This window comes from Zeugodacus cucurbitae, chromosome 2 (assembly GCF_028554725.1).
Source record: "Zeugodacus cucurbitae isolate PBARC_wt_2022May chromosome 2, idZeuCucr1.2, whole genome shotgun sequence".
Classification (NCBI taxonomy): Eukaryota; Metazoa; Arthropoda; class Insecta; order Diptera; family Tephritidae; genus Zeugodacus; species Zeugodacus cucurbitae.
Genome location: NC_071667.1, coordinates 6,952,197 through 6,970,653, shown reverse-complemented (window position 1 = coordinate 6,970,653; position 18,457 = coordinate 6,952,197). Strand labels below are relative to the sequence as shown.

Genomic DNA, 18,457 nt, shown 5'->3' with positions numbered 1-18,457 from the left:
GATACCTGAGAGATTTACCGAAATTTTCGGTGAAAAATTACCATGGGGCACTGAATTCTTCATATTCGATATCCAGGGCATTGAAAAGTTATTGTCCGATTTCGACAATTTTTTGATAAGTTATGATCTGATACTGATACAGTATTTGTGTAAAGTTGTATTCCGCTATCTTCATTGGTTCCTTATGTATATATTATAAGGTGAAGGAATAAGATGGAATTCAAAATTGAGTTATATGGGAAGTTGTCGTGGTTGTGAACCGATTTTCCGCATGTGTCATCAAGGTGTCAAGGAAATATCATATACCGAATTTCATTAGAATCTGTAGACCCATAAGTGGGCGATGCCACGCCCATTTTCCATTTTGTAAAAAATCTGAGTGCAGCTTCCTTCTGCTATTTCATCTGTAAAATTTAGTTTTTTCTAACTTTTTTCGTTAGTGAGTTAACGCACTTTTAGTAATTTTCAACCTAACCTTTGTATGGGAGGTGGGCGTGGTTATTATCCGATTTCAACTATATTCGTGGTGTATGGTGGGGTACGTAAGGGAACCGACTGCAGAAAGTTTGGTTTATATAGCTTCATTGGTTTGCGAGATATATACAAAAAAACCTATTTGGGGGCGGGGCAAATATGGCCCTTACTAGGACAATCCTTTGTACCAAATTTTACTTTTATAACTTCATTTATGGCTTAGTTGTGACACTTTATGTGTTTTCGGTTTTCGCTATTTTGTGGGCGTGGCAGTGGTCCGATTTTTGCATTTTCGAAAGCAACCCTCTCACGGTCCCAAGGAACATGTGTAACAAGTTTCGTCAAGATATCTCAATTTTTACTCAAGTGATCCGTTGCACGGACGGATTTTGACTCGTCTCGTTACCCTGATCATTTTGATATATATAATCCTATATCTAACTCGTGTAGTTTTTTGACTTTCAAACCACCGTTGTGAACAAAACTATAATACTCTCGTAGCAACTTTTGTTGCGAGAGTATAAAAATAAACCAATATATAAATTAGGAAAAAATCTGCAATGAAATTGAAATTCTAGTAGGCTTTTAAATGTTGCTTTCAGTAATGCCAAACGGAAAATATAACTCAATTTCCTTTATTGTTGTTCAAATCAGAGCCGACTTAATGCACTTGTGTGCTTACAAGCAGGAAATATTAATTAGGAACGCGTTGAGTTGGTTGATTGTAAGATTGCCAGAAGTGGTCCGTAGAATAGTCGTAAGTTCATAACAGCAGAAGTGCATTTTTGTCAGAGATTTTTGAAAAATAATCCAAAAGTTGGCAGTAAGCATTTCATTTTATGTGCACTTTACAGCCTCATTGCCGTGATTTTTAAGTTTATTTTAGTAAATTTATTCTTTAGATAAATTAGATAAACGAAAGTGAATTGTATCATAAAGAGCTACCAACTAAAATTAAATATTTTGGTAGCAAAAACGTGAATCGATAAATTTGTGCAGTAGTTTATGTCAATCCAATTCGGTTGCGCGCACTATGACTGCATAAATTACTAAAAATTATAACAGAATAAAATAGCAAGCTTCAATTCAAATTGTGTTCGCTCGAGCATGTCTGAAAATTAGATTCTCCATTAAACGGTGGCAATTGCAAGTTGCAAGCATATCTTAAATGAAATCAAATTATTCTCAGGCAATATGAAAATCAACTCAAAAGCGAAAAAATATATAAAAAAACAGATTTTCATTCAGCAATTTAATTCATTCACTTAAATTTGCGTATTGAGTTTCAATTTCAGCCGCCGTGAAAGACAAAGAAAAAACCAACAACGAGTGAGCATAAGCCATGCATGCCACCTGTTGCAACACTTTTCGGCTGTCGTCGATGCCGATGCCGCCGCTGATTGCAACAGGTTGTTTAGACGCATTATTGAATTACGACGCTGCGCAATTTGCAGCGTGAAATAAAGCACCCACGCACAGCCAAGCAAATGCACATAAAGTTGCGAGAATAAAAAAGAATAAAAAAATAAAATAAAAAAGTTAAGTATACGCCATGGCGCGCCACACGCAAATGCGTTGCGTTGCGCACTTGTTTGTTGTGTTTTGTTGTTTTTACGATTTCTATCATGAAATCTAGCCTGCCACTTGTGTGTTGTTTCACATTTATTTTTTTCCTAATGCAAAATGCAACAAAGTGGAAAAAAAACGGTTGCAAGCAACACAGCGCAACACAACACATTTTCCCACTCAAAGCGGCTGCGTTGGCGGCACTGCATGCGTGCGGCCGGCAAGTCTGACGTGCACAAAGCATAAACAAATTTGTGCGTGTGCTTGTTGTTGTTGCGCTTGCAATAAAATGCCAGTTGGTAATGCAACACCGTTAACTATTTCGAAAAGTTTTCTTTAGCGCTTCATAATTTTAATATTTTTTTTTTGCAATGCGTTGCTCCTCATGAATGAATGAATGAAATATAAATGCTGCAATAATAACAAAAACAATATATATTCAGGCAACAAACACTTTATTCACTTGCAACATTTTGCGTCCGACTCTAATTTCATTAGAGACAACGGCAATGCAACAAAAGTTAAATATGTGCGCGCACACATACAAAAACAACAAAAGTGTGAAATATTAATTTACACTCATTCAGTCATTCATTCTTTCATTATTTATTTCATTCATTTATTCATTCATGGTTCGCCTGTCTGCCTGCCTGCCGCTGCGTGCAGTTGTTGTTGTTGCTTATTTATTGTTGTTGTTGTAAGCGGTTTCGCGTTAAAAATAGCGCAACGATGACAGGAATTTGTAATACTATTTCTTGCCAATCACTCAATCAAAACGTCACTTAGACACCCAGCCCGTAGCACCAGCTGGCAGTGCCACCGCAGCAGCAGCAGCAAAAACAATAAAAACAAGACATTTTATACAAAAAGCAGCTATAACTGCTATAGCTAACTGTAGTTGTTGTAAAAAATAATACTTGCCAATGCAAAATATTGCAGACACGTAAAGCCACAACAACAAAAACAAAATAGTTACTATAAAACTACTGTGCAAAGTAGTGAAACAAAAAAAAAAAAAGCTGTAATGGAAACGTCAGAATTTCTGCTCTAATTATAAAGCGGTATGTCTTACAGTCGGCAAGCAATCGGCTGCTTAACGGCAATGCCCGCCGAAGCCACATTTCTTGCGCACTACACGTCGCTGTCGCTGTGGCAACAGTAGGAACTGCGTTTCACAGTGGTGCGGAGGAGAGAGTTTAGGAATTAAGCTAAAAGATTTTAAATTAGAGAAATCCTTCAGACTTTTCTGTGATAATAATATTTTTCAAATGCGCTCAACTGAACTATTATAAATTGAAGAAAGCCATGACAGCTTAGGAGACATAACTTTTGAAATAAAGAATCACAAAGAAGTGAAAAATTTGAAGTCATACGAATTCTAAGATTTTACAATTTTTTAGAAAATCAAATTTCTTTCATCAACAACGTAGTTTCTACTAATAATTTAAGGGGCACACCTAGTGTGAAATTTCAAAAAAATTGATTTTTTTCATATATTTTAAAAATAACATATTCAAATTTCAAATCGATATCTCAAATAGTTTTTGAGTTATAGCAATTTAAAGAACAGCCGCTCGGCAGCAAGAGAGTCTCATTAGCTACGAGACGTACCTGAGGTATTGTTCAGAGTCTACTGTACTGAGAAAAGCTTCTTCAGCTGAACAAGCCCTTTTCGAAGAGGAGGAAGGTGAATTATATGGCCCTGGAATAGCTGATTAGCTGTAAGTATGATTTTAAACCTCTTATAACAGTGAAAAAGATCATTTTATCTTTAAACGCGTTTTTCTCAAAACAGCATTTTCCGAATTTGGTGCAGTGATTACTCAAAAACAAATGATCCGATCACTATCAATTTTTTTTTACATGTTCTATATATAGTTTTCCGTACAATGACCTATCGATTTTCGATCTGATCAAAAAATCGAATTTTGGCAGGCCAAAAACGACAACGAATATTTTGGGTAAAATTCGACTATTTTTTTTTAAACGCCGCCATATTGTCAATTTTTGATTTTTTTTATCGTAGGTCATTGTACAGAAAATATTATCTGGTTGAACGATGATTTTTTTTTTAGATTTCATCCACGGAAAAGGCCGGAATTTCTGCAGCAGTGAAGCACCTTCTTTCGCGCCGTTGGAGATCGACTATAACTTAAAAAATATTTAATTTTTTTCCTCAAAATTTTACTGTATATTTTTGAAACGTGTATAAATATATTCTTAAAATTTTTAAATAATTGATAAAGTATTTTTTTTTAATAAAAATTCCCAAAAACCACCTTTTTTTAGCCATTACGACACCTAGCGTCCCGACACCTAGCGTCCCTTAAAAGAGAAAATTTCTAAAATTCCAAACAGTAATTTTTTTGTCAAAATTTTAATTACAATTCACCCACTGTACATAGCTTCAAGTCTTTTGCATGCAATAGTCATGTGCATATTATTAATATCTTTAGATTCTCATATGCGCACAACTTCGTGTTGTTGCTTTAACTGCATTCCGTTGTGTGTTGTAACTCATATGCTAACGACGGGGCAAATACGTATAACCATCTACAGCAAATAACTACCTGGAAGCATATCAGTTTACAATTTTATGTGTGTAAATGTAGCTGACTATTTAAGCACCAGAGTTTGATGAACTCTCTTTGCTGCGACGTTAACTCTCAATACCCACAATTCGGCAGTAGTTTACAACTAAATATTATTTTAATTATTTATTTATTTTACTTTTTTTTCATTTTATTACTCGCGGTTTAAATTTTAGTAGCTTAAACTCATGTTTCTACTGCTCTTGCAACATGTTGCACAGCACCTATGGTTAATCATATAAAGGCTAGCTCCTGTTTTCATAGACCGCCTAAAGAGAAAGAGCGTGAGAGTTTGAGAGAAAGGTTCTGATATTGAACGAAAAAACGAAGTAAGGAAATGAATAGTCAACTTCATCACAGCTCCCTCATCTAGGTATAGAGTTCTAGCTTCGATAATTTTACTTTCTTGGAACCAGCATAACAACGTGATTACTCTTGCTAACAAAAACCACTTCATACTTTTAAGTTATACAAACCTCTCATTACGTACAAAATCATCTCTCATCAAGTCAGTCCAAATATGTTGAGAGGTAATAACGCCAATATCTAAATATACACTCCAAATATTCTGATAATACATATTTATTGCATGAGAGTGGGTCTTTTACTAATCTCTGTCTACTTTAAAAGAAACTCGATACTAGTGACATCTTGTGGAATATCTGGTTTTTTTAAGCAAGCGACGGAAGGATAATCAACCGCCCAAATTAATTACTTCTAACGGTATATAATAAAACAAGTAAGGAAAGGCTAAGTTCGGGTGCAACCGAACATTTTATACCATCGCAATTTATTGATATATTTTTATTAAGATAACACATATTTTGACCCATATATTCGGTATAAAGTCCAATAGAAAAACGAAAATCATTATATATGGTATATAGGCTGAGGTTATTCTTGAGACGATTTAACTAATTTTCATCACCAACAAACATTATATCTAAGATTACATGCTCATTTAATTTGGCTAAAAAATTTCATTATTACCCGATTTATAAGCTATTGAGCCCATCGTATTTTTGAAAATCCTATAATTAGCTATATGAGAGCTAGGGGAAGTTATGACCTGATTTTAACCATTTTTGATACAGATACACACTATTAGAAGAAAAAGATTTCCTCTGAATTAAATTAAGATATCTGAGAGGTTTACCGATATTTTCGGTAAAAAATTGAAAAGTTATAGTCCGATTTCGACAATTTTTTCACAAGTGATGCCACGGATCATATACAGTATTTGTGTAAACTTTTATTTCGATACCTTCGTTGGTTCCTAATGTATATATTATAAAGTGAAGGAATCAGATGGAATTCAAAATTTAGTTAAATGGGAAGTTGTCATAGTTGTGAACCGATTTCATACATTTTCCGCACGTGTCATCAGGGTGTTAAGAAAATATTATATACCGAATTTCATTGAAATCTGTCGAGTAGTTCCTGAGATATGGTTTTTGACCCATAAGTGGGAGATGCCACGCTCATTTCCTCATTTCATTGTAAAAAAATCTGAGTGCAGCTTCTTTTCAGTATTCATTCTGTAAAATTTAGTGTTTCTGACGTTTTTCGTTAGTGAGTTAACGCACTTTAAGTAACTTTCAACCTAACCTTTGCATGGGAGGTGGGCGTGGTTATTATCCGATTTCTTTTTTTTTTCTGGACTGTATTAAGAAGGGGCTAAAAAAACGACTGCAGAAAGTTTGGTTTATATAGATTTATTGGTTTGCGAGATATGTACAAAAAACCTATTTGGGGGCGGGGCTACACCCACTTCCACAAAAAAATTACATCCAAATATGCCCGTTCATAGTGCGATCCTTTGTACCAAATTTTATTTCCATAGCTTTATTTATGGTTTAGGATTGACGGGCAGACAGACATTCGGATTATAACCCTATATCTAACTCGTTTAGTTTTGGGTGTTACAAACAAACTGTTATGTGAACAAAACTATAATACTCTCTTAGCAACTTTGTTGCGAGAGTATAACTAGTAATAGTTAAACAAAGAACAAAAGGTCAATTTCATTAGGATTTCAGTCGTTTCGGTATTTCTATCATCTACCAAATGAGTAAAAATAATAAAGTATTAGCGTATACTGTTCCCACGTTTTCCTAACGAAGGTAGTAAATATATTCTGAGTGAAATCCAGCTCACATTATAAACTTTTATTTATTGCAGTAATTAATATTAAACAAATTAAAGTAAAACTAGAAATTATAAAATCATAAAAAATTAACTCGAGTGAAATAATGTAAGCCAAAGCTATCTTCTATCAAACCAAGTAAGCTTGATTTGTTCTTTACTATTAGGCAAGTACATGCCACACCGAGCCGTTGCACCGTTGCTGTCGTCTTGTGGCGCACGCGCGCACGTTCGTTGCTCGTGTTATAAATATATTTTGTTTAGCGGCTATTGTTGTTATTATTGTGGCAGTAACGGTGTGTCAAACATTGGTAATTATTATAATTGCTTAATTAATGCCGACAACAACAATAAGTATAATAACCGCAGTAACATCAACAAAGGCGGCGGCGGCCAACAACAGCGCCGCCATATTAACGCCTCTGGCTATTAGAAGCAACAACAAGCTAAAGCACTCAGCATTCGCCACAAAAGCACCGTGGCAGCAATCGGCGAAAAATCACAAAAGCAGGTGCGCATAATTTGCCACATTTTATTGTGCGCATAATTACCGCTTATCGAACACTGTGCATGGTGTGGCGCGTCGTGGCACGGCGCTCGTTGCGGTGGCTGTGCCTGGTACGTGTTGCATTTTATGGTGGTAAAAATCTTAGAAGTCATAGAAATAAATAAGCGAACAGTTTTATTTTATAGTTTCTGCTAATTGCTTATTTTATTTTTTCGAATTTATATTAATTGCAATCCAGGAAACAACACAGAATTATTTCTAAGTGGTGTTTTCCTAGGGTTACAAGCTTTTTCTAAATTCCTTCTAGATGTTTCTTTAGCATTTTTTATTCTCTAAAGAGAGAAGTTTGACTAATTTATGTATCTGTTAAAGGAGTAATGGGATTCATAGCAACTGTGTTCGAAATAATCAGAAAATTTTCAAAGACAGAAGTTTCTGAAATAGATTTCGAATTCTTGAAATGGTGTTTTCTGGTATGTAGACCCCTTTGACTGCTGGTTTGATATCTATTTACCTAATATCTCTAAAAAAACCTTACAGATCTTGGATGCAATGACAACTCAGTGATAACCACGACTCAACAAAAAATATTCGTCTTATTTAACAAACATGCATCAGGTTTCCTTCCATCTGGTACATTCAAACCCACTCTATTTCAGATTGGACTCTCTATGTTTGATGAAATTTTCGTTCTGACACCTTTTAGCTAAAATTTCTAGATTTGTAACAGATTTTTAATAAAAAATATTTAAAAGTTTTTGAACATACCTCTTATTTCAGCAATAATACTGGAAATGCTGGAAAGAGTCAAAAAAGTAAAATGTGTTATTTTTTTTATATTTGATATGATTAAAGTCTTAATATTTAATGTTAAATAATATGTCTACGTATTTATTATCAATTTAAGGCAGACAAACATAAATCTAGCTATCTATAGTACGATATCTACAACCACTTTGTTAAAAGATTATTTTGCAAAAAAGTCAACACACCCAAAAATGCACTCAACTGGGAAGTATTGCACACAACATTATTTTTGCTTAATTTACTACTTTTAATAACTGTACTATTTTTTTTTTTGTATTCAATTTCTGTAACAGTAATCAATAAGCCAACAGATATGTCGCAAATAATTGAGATAGTTTTGATACTTTTGTGCGACAAAGAAAATTTGATTGCAATCGCTCAATCGCTTGTTAAATGCGATTTACGAAAAAAAAAAACAATTGTAGAGGATCGTAAAAAAGCGCGAACACAATCGCTGCGGCATATAGGCAAGTGAAATGACACAATTTTGTTGCAAAACAGAAAAAAAATCGCTGACAAGCCGAAATATATGTGCGTTTATCGACTTTTATTTGCTTCATAAACTGACAGCAGTGTACTGGGTGCGCCACACAGTGGGCGTGTGGCAAGTAGCAGGCGCACAACCAACGGCAAATATTTGCTCTACATATGACGACAGGAGTGTTGTGGCATATATACAGCCTTGGCCAAAAGTATTAGGCACCCCATTAATTACTGAATTTTTTGTTTTAACAAGTGAAATAATGAAGTTTTATTAGTAAAACAGTGAAAATACAATGAATTAGTGATAATAACATTAAAAAAAAAATAAAAATAAAAAAAAAAATATAATATTTTATGAATTTCTTAAAAATGACAATTTTTAGTTTTAATTTAATTTTTTTTAATTCGTTATTCGTTTAATCAACAGTTAAACACCCATGTAAGACATTTACAAAAAGAAGTGGTAACTTTGATAGCCACATTTGAGAATACTTGTATTTTAATTGGGTGCCTAATACTTTTGGCCAAGGCTGTATATACATACATATGTCTATCTAAGTGTTTCTCTGCGTAAATTTCTGCATGAGCGGCAAGCTTGGGAGCGCTCTAATGTTATAACTTCTTTAGCTGCAAATTTTTAGTCTGCTCCACGAGTGTCTAAAATACGCCAAAAATGTCGATTGCAACACCGTGTAACTTGTTCCAGATTTTCAAAAATGTTTACAGTTAGGATTAAGTCCTCAGACCTACGCACTTTAAAACACTTAAATGTACACATTATATCTGTATATCAAATCTGTATATATGTATGTACGTCTGTGTATTACGAATACACCCAGGTCCAACAAATGAATTTAAACTGTTTTATTACAGCAAACATATTGAAATAAACTACTTCAAATAAAATTTTGATTGCAATCGGTGGTATATGCAACGACTGCTTGTCTTCTTGGCGCACAGTGTGATATTTTTATTCAAAAATACATTACAGAAAACAGCTATAAATAAGAAAAATCTAAACTAAAAACAAGTAAGGAAGAGCTATGTTCGGGTGTAACCGAACATTTTATACTCTCGCAATTTATACTATATTTTTATTAAGATAACACACAATTTGACCCATATATTCGGTATAAAGTCCAATAGAAAAACGAGAATCATTATATATGGTATATAGGCTGAGGTAATTCCTGAACCGAATTTACTAATTTTCATCATCACAACATACATTATGCTAAGATTATATGCTCATTTAATTTGCCTTAGATATTTTACATATTAGCCGATTAATAGCTTATAAGCCCATCGTATTTTTGAAAATCTTATAATTAGCTATATGAGAGCTAGTGGAAGTTATGACCCGATTTTAACCATTTCTGATACAGAGACACACTATTAGAAGAAAAATATTTCCTCTGACTTAAATTAAGAATCTGAGAAATTTACCAAAATTTTCGGTGAAAATTACCATGGGGCACTGAATTCTTCATATTCGATATCCAGGGCATTGAAAAGTTATAGTCCGATTTCGTCAAGAAAATATTAAATACCGAATTTCATTGAAACCGGTCGAGTAGTTCCTGAGATATGGATTTTGGCCCATAAGGGGTCGATGCCCCGCCCATTTTCAATTTTGTAAAAAAATCTTAGTGCAGCTTCTTTATGGTATTAATTCTGTAAAATAGTGTTAGTGTTTCTGACGTGTTTCGTTATTGAGTTAACCCACTTTTAGTAATTTTCAACCTAACCTTTGTATGGGAGGTGGGCGTGGTTGTTATCCGATTTCTTTCATTTTTGGACTGTATTAAGAAGTGGCTAAAAGAAACGACTGCAGAATGTTTGGTTTATATAGCTTTATTGGTTTGCGAAATATGTACAAAACACCTATTTGGGGGCGGAGCCACGCCCACTTCCCCAAAAAAATTACATCCAAATATGCCCCTTCATAGTGCGATCCTTTGTAGCAAATTTTATTTACATAGCTTTATTTATGGCTTAGTTATTGCACTTTATGTGTTTTCGGTTTCCGCCATTTCGTGGGCGTGGCACTGGACTGATTCGAAAGCAACCTTCCTATGGTACTTTTACTCAAGTTACAGCTTGCACAGACGGACGGACGGACAGACAGACATTCGGATTTGGTATATATAACCCTATATCTAATTCGTTTAGTTTTGGGTGTTACAAACAACCGTTATGTGAACAAAACTATAATACTCTCTTAGCAACTTTGTTGCAAGAGTATAAAAAAGGTTTAAAAAAATAACAACAACTATGAATAAACTAACCAATCAGTATTGTGCTCGCGATCAATAGTGGCAGTTACTGTGAAAATAAATGTAAGTGATTGCAAACTATATTTTTTGTTGTTGTAATAGAAAAAAAATCTGCCTTCATCTACTCCACAGAATCTTCACTACACTCTGCTTTGAGTACTCATTGCTTCCAAAACGTTGAATCGATTATTCCACTGAACCTAAAGTTTGCTTATGACTGCATATGATTTTGTGACTATTTATATTGCATATCTGCCATACACATATATAGATCTAACAGCGAAGCGACAAAATTGCTATTCGCTACTAAAGATGGCAATTCAGCTGCTAGAATATAGCATGTTTCCTGCAGTGAGGCAAGTAAGCGACGTGGCTAGTAAGTGCAGTGTTAGAGGAACGAAATGACGGCCAATCATGTAATAAATAAGATTAATGTCGCATTCTTGCTGACATGTTAAAAGGCCATTTAGAAAAGCATTAATTTAGTGATTAATCTGATGGCAACATTTGACATTTTACATTAATTTGGGCATGTTGGTGCGCTTTCAGTTTATTTTTTTTCTCAACATACTGTATGCTTACATTGTGTTTATTAAGTTGTATGCGCTTTTTAGTTGGTTGTTTCACACTCAGACTCCGCCGTGTTTGCTGAGTTGCCGCGAAGTCAAGATTATGCGTTGCTGATAGTGCTTTGATTTGATTTTTTGTCTTAGAGGCTTTGTTTTGGTTTAAATATATGTGATTGTGTTGAAAGATAATTTTTTTCAGTGTTATACTATGTTTCGAAAAATAATATAGAAAATAGATGATTAAGTTGGTAAAGAGGAATAAAAATATATTATGTATATATATAAAATATTTGAAAAACAATTGAGATAAATGGTTATATACTCAAAATCACTGATATTTTTATTTATCGATAATAGTAAAAACATGTTTTTTGGTGTTCTAAGTATTATGGTCAAATGCATATCAATCGAAAAAAAATTTGAAAATTCTGAAAATCTCAGCAAACACTTCGATAGGTTTGATTAAGGTTAAGATTTAAATGTAATAAAATGAATTAAATAAAAAATAATAAAAATTTTATAAAATATTTTTTTTTTAAATAATAAATAAAACATCAAATGAACTGGGACATTTCTGGAACATTCACCATCAATTATCCTTTATTAAGGGACATGTGCTCCAAGAACACTAAGAGCATAGAGAGAATAAGTTGAGAGAACGACGTCTTTTGATGCAGTTTTGGATCAACATCCTTGTCTTGACTTAATACAGATTTTCATATTTTACTTCTTTCGAAAAAGGATCCTCCTATGCTTGAGATCTTTTTTGTTTATAGCTGTTTGACATTTAACATTAGCTTATATATCAATCTGCGGTTCTTGGAGGATTAAAGATAAAAAAAAACTGTTTTTCATTAGAAATAAATATATGTATGTACAGGGGGATGGGGTCATATGTAGCATGTATGCAGGGGGATGAAGTTCACGCAAGTGAGGAAAGTTTCTGATTGCCATTCACTTGGGAGTGGCCAGGAACGATTCTTTTGCATATGACTCAAGCAGCTCACGACTTCCGGTTTTAGACCAAGTATCCCCTAGGTAGTTAACAGACATCCGTTTGGAGGCGAGCTAAAGTGAGAAGGCGAAGCCCGCTTCTGCGGTTGTGCGTAGGGCTTGGGACCCACCACATAAAAAAATCTCCCCAATGAAAACCAGAGCCTCGGATGAGACACCGCCCTTTTGATGACGACCCCTGCAAACGTTTTAAGGATAATGATTTAAGGGCATGCACCTGGAATGTCCGGACCCTTAATTGAAGGTGCCTCTGCCCAGCTGGTTGATGTCCTCATACAACTAAAGGCTGACATCACCGCCGTCCAAGAAGTGCGATGGACGGGACAAGGACGGAAGAAGGTGGGTCCTTGTGACATCTACTACAGCGGCCGTATAAAGGAGCGCAAATTTGGTGTTGCATTTGTGGTGGAAGAGAGACTAGGTCACCGAGTCCTGGCAGTCACCCCGGTGGATAAACGTCTTGCCACAATCCGCATCAAAGCGAGGTTCTTCAACATATCGCTTATTTGCGCCCATGCCCCAACGGAAGAGAAGGACGATGTGACGAAAGATGCTTTCTATGAGCGCATTCTGCATTCTGCACCTATGAGCGCTGCCCCCGCCACGATGTCAAAATCGTGCTTGGCGATTTTAACGCCAGGGTGGGTAAAAAAGGTGTCTTTGGCACAACAGTCGGAAAATTCAGCCTCCATGACGAAACGTCCCCAAACGGCCTGAGGCTGATCGACTTCGGTGGGGCCCGAAATATGGTTGTCTGTAGTACCAGCTTCCAGCATAAAAAAATTCATCAAGCAACGTGGCTGTCCCCTGATCGAAACACGCGCAATCAAATCGATCACGTTGTGATAGACGGAAGACATGTCTCCAGTGTTTTAGACGTGATTGGACCTTAGCAGTGTGGCTTTAGACCTGGAAAATCGACAATGGACCAGATATTCACCATGCGCCAAATCTTAGAAAAGACCCGAGAGAGAAGAATCGATACTCACCATCCTTTCATCGATTTTAAAGCTGCCTTCGATAGCACCAAAAGGAGCTGCCTTTATGCCGCGATGTCTGAATTTGGTATCCCTGCAAAACTAATACGGCTATGTAAACTGACGTTGAGCAACACCAAAAGCTCCGTCAGGATCGGGAAGGACCCCTCCGAGCCGTTCGATACCAAACGAGGCTTCAGACGGGGTGACTCACTATCGTGCGACTTCTTCAATCTATTGCTGGAAAAAATAATACGAGCTGCAGAGCTAAATAGAAAGGTACAATATTCTACAAGAGTGTACAGCTCCTGGCGTATGCCGATGATATTGATATCATCGGTAGCAACAACCGCGCCGTTTGTTCTGCGTTTTCCAGACTAGATAAAGAAGCGAAGCGTATGGGTCTGGTGGTGAATGAGGACAAGACGAAATATCTCCTGTCATCAAACAAACAGTCAGCGCACTCGCGTCTTGGCTCCCACGTCACTGTTGACAGTCATACCTTTGAAGTAGTAGATAGCTTCGTCTACTTGGGAACCAGCGTTAACAACACCAACAATGTCAGCCTTGAAATCCAACGCAGAATCACTCTTGCCAACAGGTGTTACTTTGGACTGAGTAGGCAATTGCAAAGTAAAGTCCTCTCTCGACGAACAAAAATCAAACCCTACAAGTCGCTCATTATTCCCGTCCTGATGTATGGCGCTGAAGCGTGGACGATGACAACATCCGATGAGACGACTCTTGGGGTTTTCGAGAGGAAAATTCTGCGCAAGATTTATGGTCCTCAGAACATTGGCAACGGCGAATACCGCAGACGATGGAAAGACCAAGTGCAAAGTGACCTGGCTTCACTTAGTGTTTCCAGTTGGCGCCAAAAAGGAAAAAGGAGGAATGAGTGGCGCGCTCTGGTGAATTCGGCTATAATCGCTTAAAGCGGTTCCTACGCCAAATATATATTTATATATATATATGTACAGCAGCGGACAAAAAAGTGGACACTCAAGAAATGTGTGATTTTTTGATTCACTTTAAAAACAAAGAGTTATATGATAAAATGTGTTATGCAACTAGAAATATATAAGTATTTCCAACATAAATAAATATGTTATGTTATATTTCAGTTACAAATAAATCATTTTCGATTAGAAGTCAAAATAAAATATTTCCGATATTTAAATTTCAAATATTCTTAAAACCAAACGCGATACAATAGAAACTCGATTTTTTTTTGAATAGTAATAATGATAGAGATACGAAAATGTCTTCATTTAATATTTCGATTTGACTCGATGGCATGGTGCAGAATCATCCTGAAAGATTACGTTGTCCATATAGGAAAAGTGCTCTTCAATTTAAGGGCCATGTTCTCCAGTAAGAGCTGTTGGTATTTAATTGAGTTAACATTTCCATCAATTAAGGGCAACTTTCGAGCACCTTGATAAGAAAAACATCCCCAGATCATTAGGGTCCGCCCTGCTAACGGTACTTCTGACACATAAATTATAGAAACATTCACCAACTTTTCAGCGAACGTGCGACACATCGTATGAACCGAAGTGGTTAATTTTGGATTTATCTGAAAATATGACCAAAATTTCGTACAATTTAGCCCACAGGAGACGCCTCTTGTCGCATTTTTACCAAAAAAGTGTTTATTGGATGGCCAACGGCCAGTTAGTCCGGCTTTTTGGAGGCGCCGTAGTACAATCCGTGTTCTAATTTCGGTTCCATTTAGTTTCCTAACTTCGATTCTAATGTCTTCAATGGTTTTGAGTTTGTTCCGAATTCTAATCTGCTTAATATGGTGGTAATCCTTGACAGTACCCCTCTTCGGGCGTCCGGAGCCAGCTTTGCGTTTTATAGACCCAGTCTTTGGATATTTTTGAAGGAAAACACTGATAGTAGTCTAAATAAACTTTATTTGTTCACCCATGTTCTGAGATCGCTGTTTTATCAATTTCACTCAAGTTTGGCATTTTTGCACTTTCCATATTATTTGCAATGATGTGTACACTCAGGAATACAATTAAAAGTGTTTTCTTGTGTCTGAATAATATACTTAGTATAATAAATACTTTCTTGTATATGAGACTTTGATTTGTTAATACTACATCGATTTAAAGTCACTGCAAGTAAGTGTCCCTTTTTTTTTGTCCGCTACTGTATATAACAAAATTTAATCTGTCCAATTCTATGTATATGGAATTTCATTACTCTCACTAACCAACGCTACTATACAATGCGGTCACCTTTCAACCAAATTGATCATAACTTTGCCCCTACTAGAACAACTAACCAGCCCCATTAAATTAACAAAAGCAATAAATAAATTATAATTATGGAAATGAACTTAATTTTATTATTAACGAGTTCATGTTTGTTCTAAAGAAGATGTTAAGTTTAATTAAAGGGTGTGCCGCTTGTAGCGGATGGCATAAATTAACGTATTTTATGCCACTTTTCAACATTTATTACCGCAAAAACAGCGCTTTTGTTGTTAGCGCTCATAAAACTACAACATTAGTAGGGAGGCATATTAAAACAATAGATATCGATGATAATGAAAATAAGTTCAGTTTATGGGCGCGACACGTGTAAGTAATTATAGCACTTAATTCAATTAAGAAAATCAATATAATTTTTAAATAAGCTATACAAGTTTAAGTAAATAAATTAAGTGCTCATGATTCACTGAAGTCAATTTGAAGTTAACACTAATTATCTAACTGAGTCCCCATAAATTATAACCAAAAGTCTACCGCCAAAACTGCCACAACAATTATGCTCGCACTTATCACCGTAACACCAATAACAATTAGCATAATATCTTAACATTAATTAGCGGCCACTTAACACCAAGCAGGATGTCAATAATCAATTACTCGCGCGGCCAACCAGCCAACCAGCTCTTCACTTGCGGACCAACCACGGCCACTGCGTATACGCAACCCGTTTGACCAACCAGACAAGGCACACATTCATTACGAATTTCGGTGCGTAAATGGCAAACTCGACGCTGTCATCAAATTATTACGCATTTGAAGAGCGTGTTTGCGTGAAAAGTGAACTTGAATTTGTGCAACATGCAGCAGCAACAACAACAACAAACGTACGCATAAGCTGCCTAAACTAGATTCCACAACAGATCAGGCCTTGCAGCTAGACGATGTTGCAATAAGCGCAGCAAAGGCGCCGCCACCTGCCGAACTGGCTGCTCGGCCGCAAACCAAAGCCAGCCATACGCTCCAAATATATAGCGGTACATGTACGTGCGTGTGCACTTCTAACGTTGTTGGGCAAGCCTACAATGCGTTCACCTCACCAGGTTAATATTTCTTTTTGCACCTGTCTGGCAGGCAGCCCGTCTGCCTTGCCAATTCTGGAGAGCATCGTAACCGGAGTAAGACTACATGTAATTTCACTTAAATTGCATTACGTTGTCAACGAGCCAATTTAATGACTTCATTGCGCTGGCTAAAATTGAGCAGCTAAAAAAAAGGCGAAAACAAAAACAACAACGCGTGTGCGCATGCGCATGCGCAACTCTAACAACTTGGGCACTATCGGACACTTCTGGTTGCCGCCGCATGGCCATAGCCACATCCATAGCCGAAAGGCAAGCGACCGACGAGCCACGGCGCAATTGGAGTAATGCGTTTGTGTCATCGCTATACGCGCATTTACACGCATTTTTCGCAAGTGGCGCATGGTGGATGGACCGGACCACTTTTTAGCGGCTAACACATATTTTCAGTTGCAATTTTTTTTTCGCTCTACTTTTGCTACACTTATCCTGCTTGTTAACTGCTATTTATTAGTCAATTTACGCAATTACGCAATATTGAGTCGTTGTTGTTATTGTGGCGTCTAGTGATGACGTTATGCAGACCACAACAGCACTACAACTATAACAAATCGCCAACAATCAACAACCTGTTGCTGCTGTGGTCAGCGCATTTGAATGCGTGTGGTGCGTGCGCAGAAATGTGAAAATGAAAAAAAAAAAATAAAATTATATATTTTTTTATTTTTATAGCAACAACAAGTTTTGTGCGCAACCTAGTTTGTTTATCAATTTATTGCGTTCGCTTCTCTCAATGTCAGCAACAACAATGGTGGCGGCATATTGCAAAAACAATTGTCAAAACATTAGAGATTTAGCTGCGTTTGCTCCAGTTATGTCTTGGCCATTAGTAGCACTACATCCGGAGGGTGGGGAGCTAGGTGGTTATGATGACTGTGTTGCTGAAAACAGGTGCGCACGCAAGTATGCGTACATATGTAAATTTATTCTTGAGTCTTAATTGATAAATACATCTATATTTCACAACGGACCTAGTAGGAAAATATTGAGTATATAGACATATACATATGTTAAATAAGTATATTCGTTTAAAAAGATTATTACAAATAAAAAAATAATTGAAGAACTTTTAATAAAAATAAAAATTGGAAAAGGTTGCCACCTGTTCAAACAACATTAAATAAATTTGATAATTTTAAGTAAAAAATATATAAGTATATTCAAGATGAATTACTTTCTCAGATCTTTGGGTGTGGGGTTGCCACTTATTTTAATTTTTAAATTTAAAAACCGGTGCGTGGAGTCCCTACGCGCGGAAGAAGTTATACTTCTTAGTGATATTCCAAGAAATGCACATCATTTTGTATGAAAGAAAACTAGCGAGAGGGAAAGGATAAAAATATGGTGGACTGTCCAACACTTTCTTAAATTCACATTTAATAAATTTATTATACACATTTTATAAAGCAAAGTCCAAATCAATTATCATTTCTGTGTTCTGACGGATTGATATCTATAATATTTACAATTGGATTATGATAACTAAAATACGATATGAAATGTCTTACATCTATTTTATCTATATTTCTCGCGAATACCGCATCAATAGTCGTACCTACTTTTGTCGTAGGATCATTTCTTCCATTGATTAGTTCTAATGAAAATTTCTCTCTGAGGAATGCCAGTAACGGTTCAGCTTCTGGCAATCACAAATTTACATTGAAATCTCCCGCAAGGAGT

The 18,457-nt window shown here is 36.0% G+C and overlaps 1 protein-coding gene across 1 annotated transcript in view; it reads right to left on the bottom strand.

Moving 5' to 3' along the window:
* LOC105210054 (probable serine/threonine-protein kinase DDB_G0282963) overlaps positions 1–18,457 on the bottom strand; it is a 242,087-nt gene that overhangs the window by 142,951 nt on the left and 80,679 nt on the right. The window contains exon 2 of the mRNA XM_011180777.3: positions 8,053–8,081. The gene's annotated coding sequence lies outside the window, so the exon portion shown is untranslated. The remainder of the gene's footprint in view (positions 1–8,052; positions 8,082–18,457) is intronic.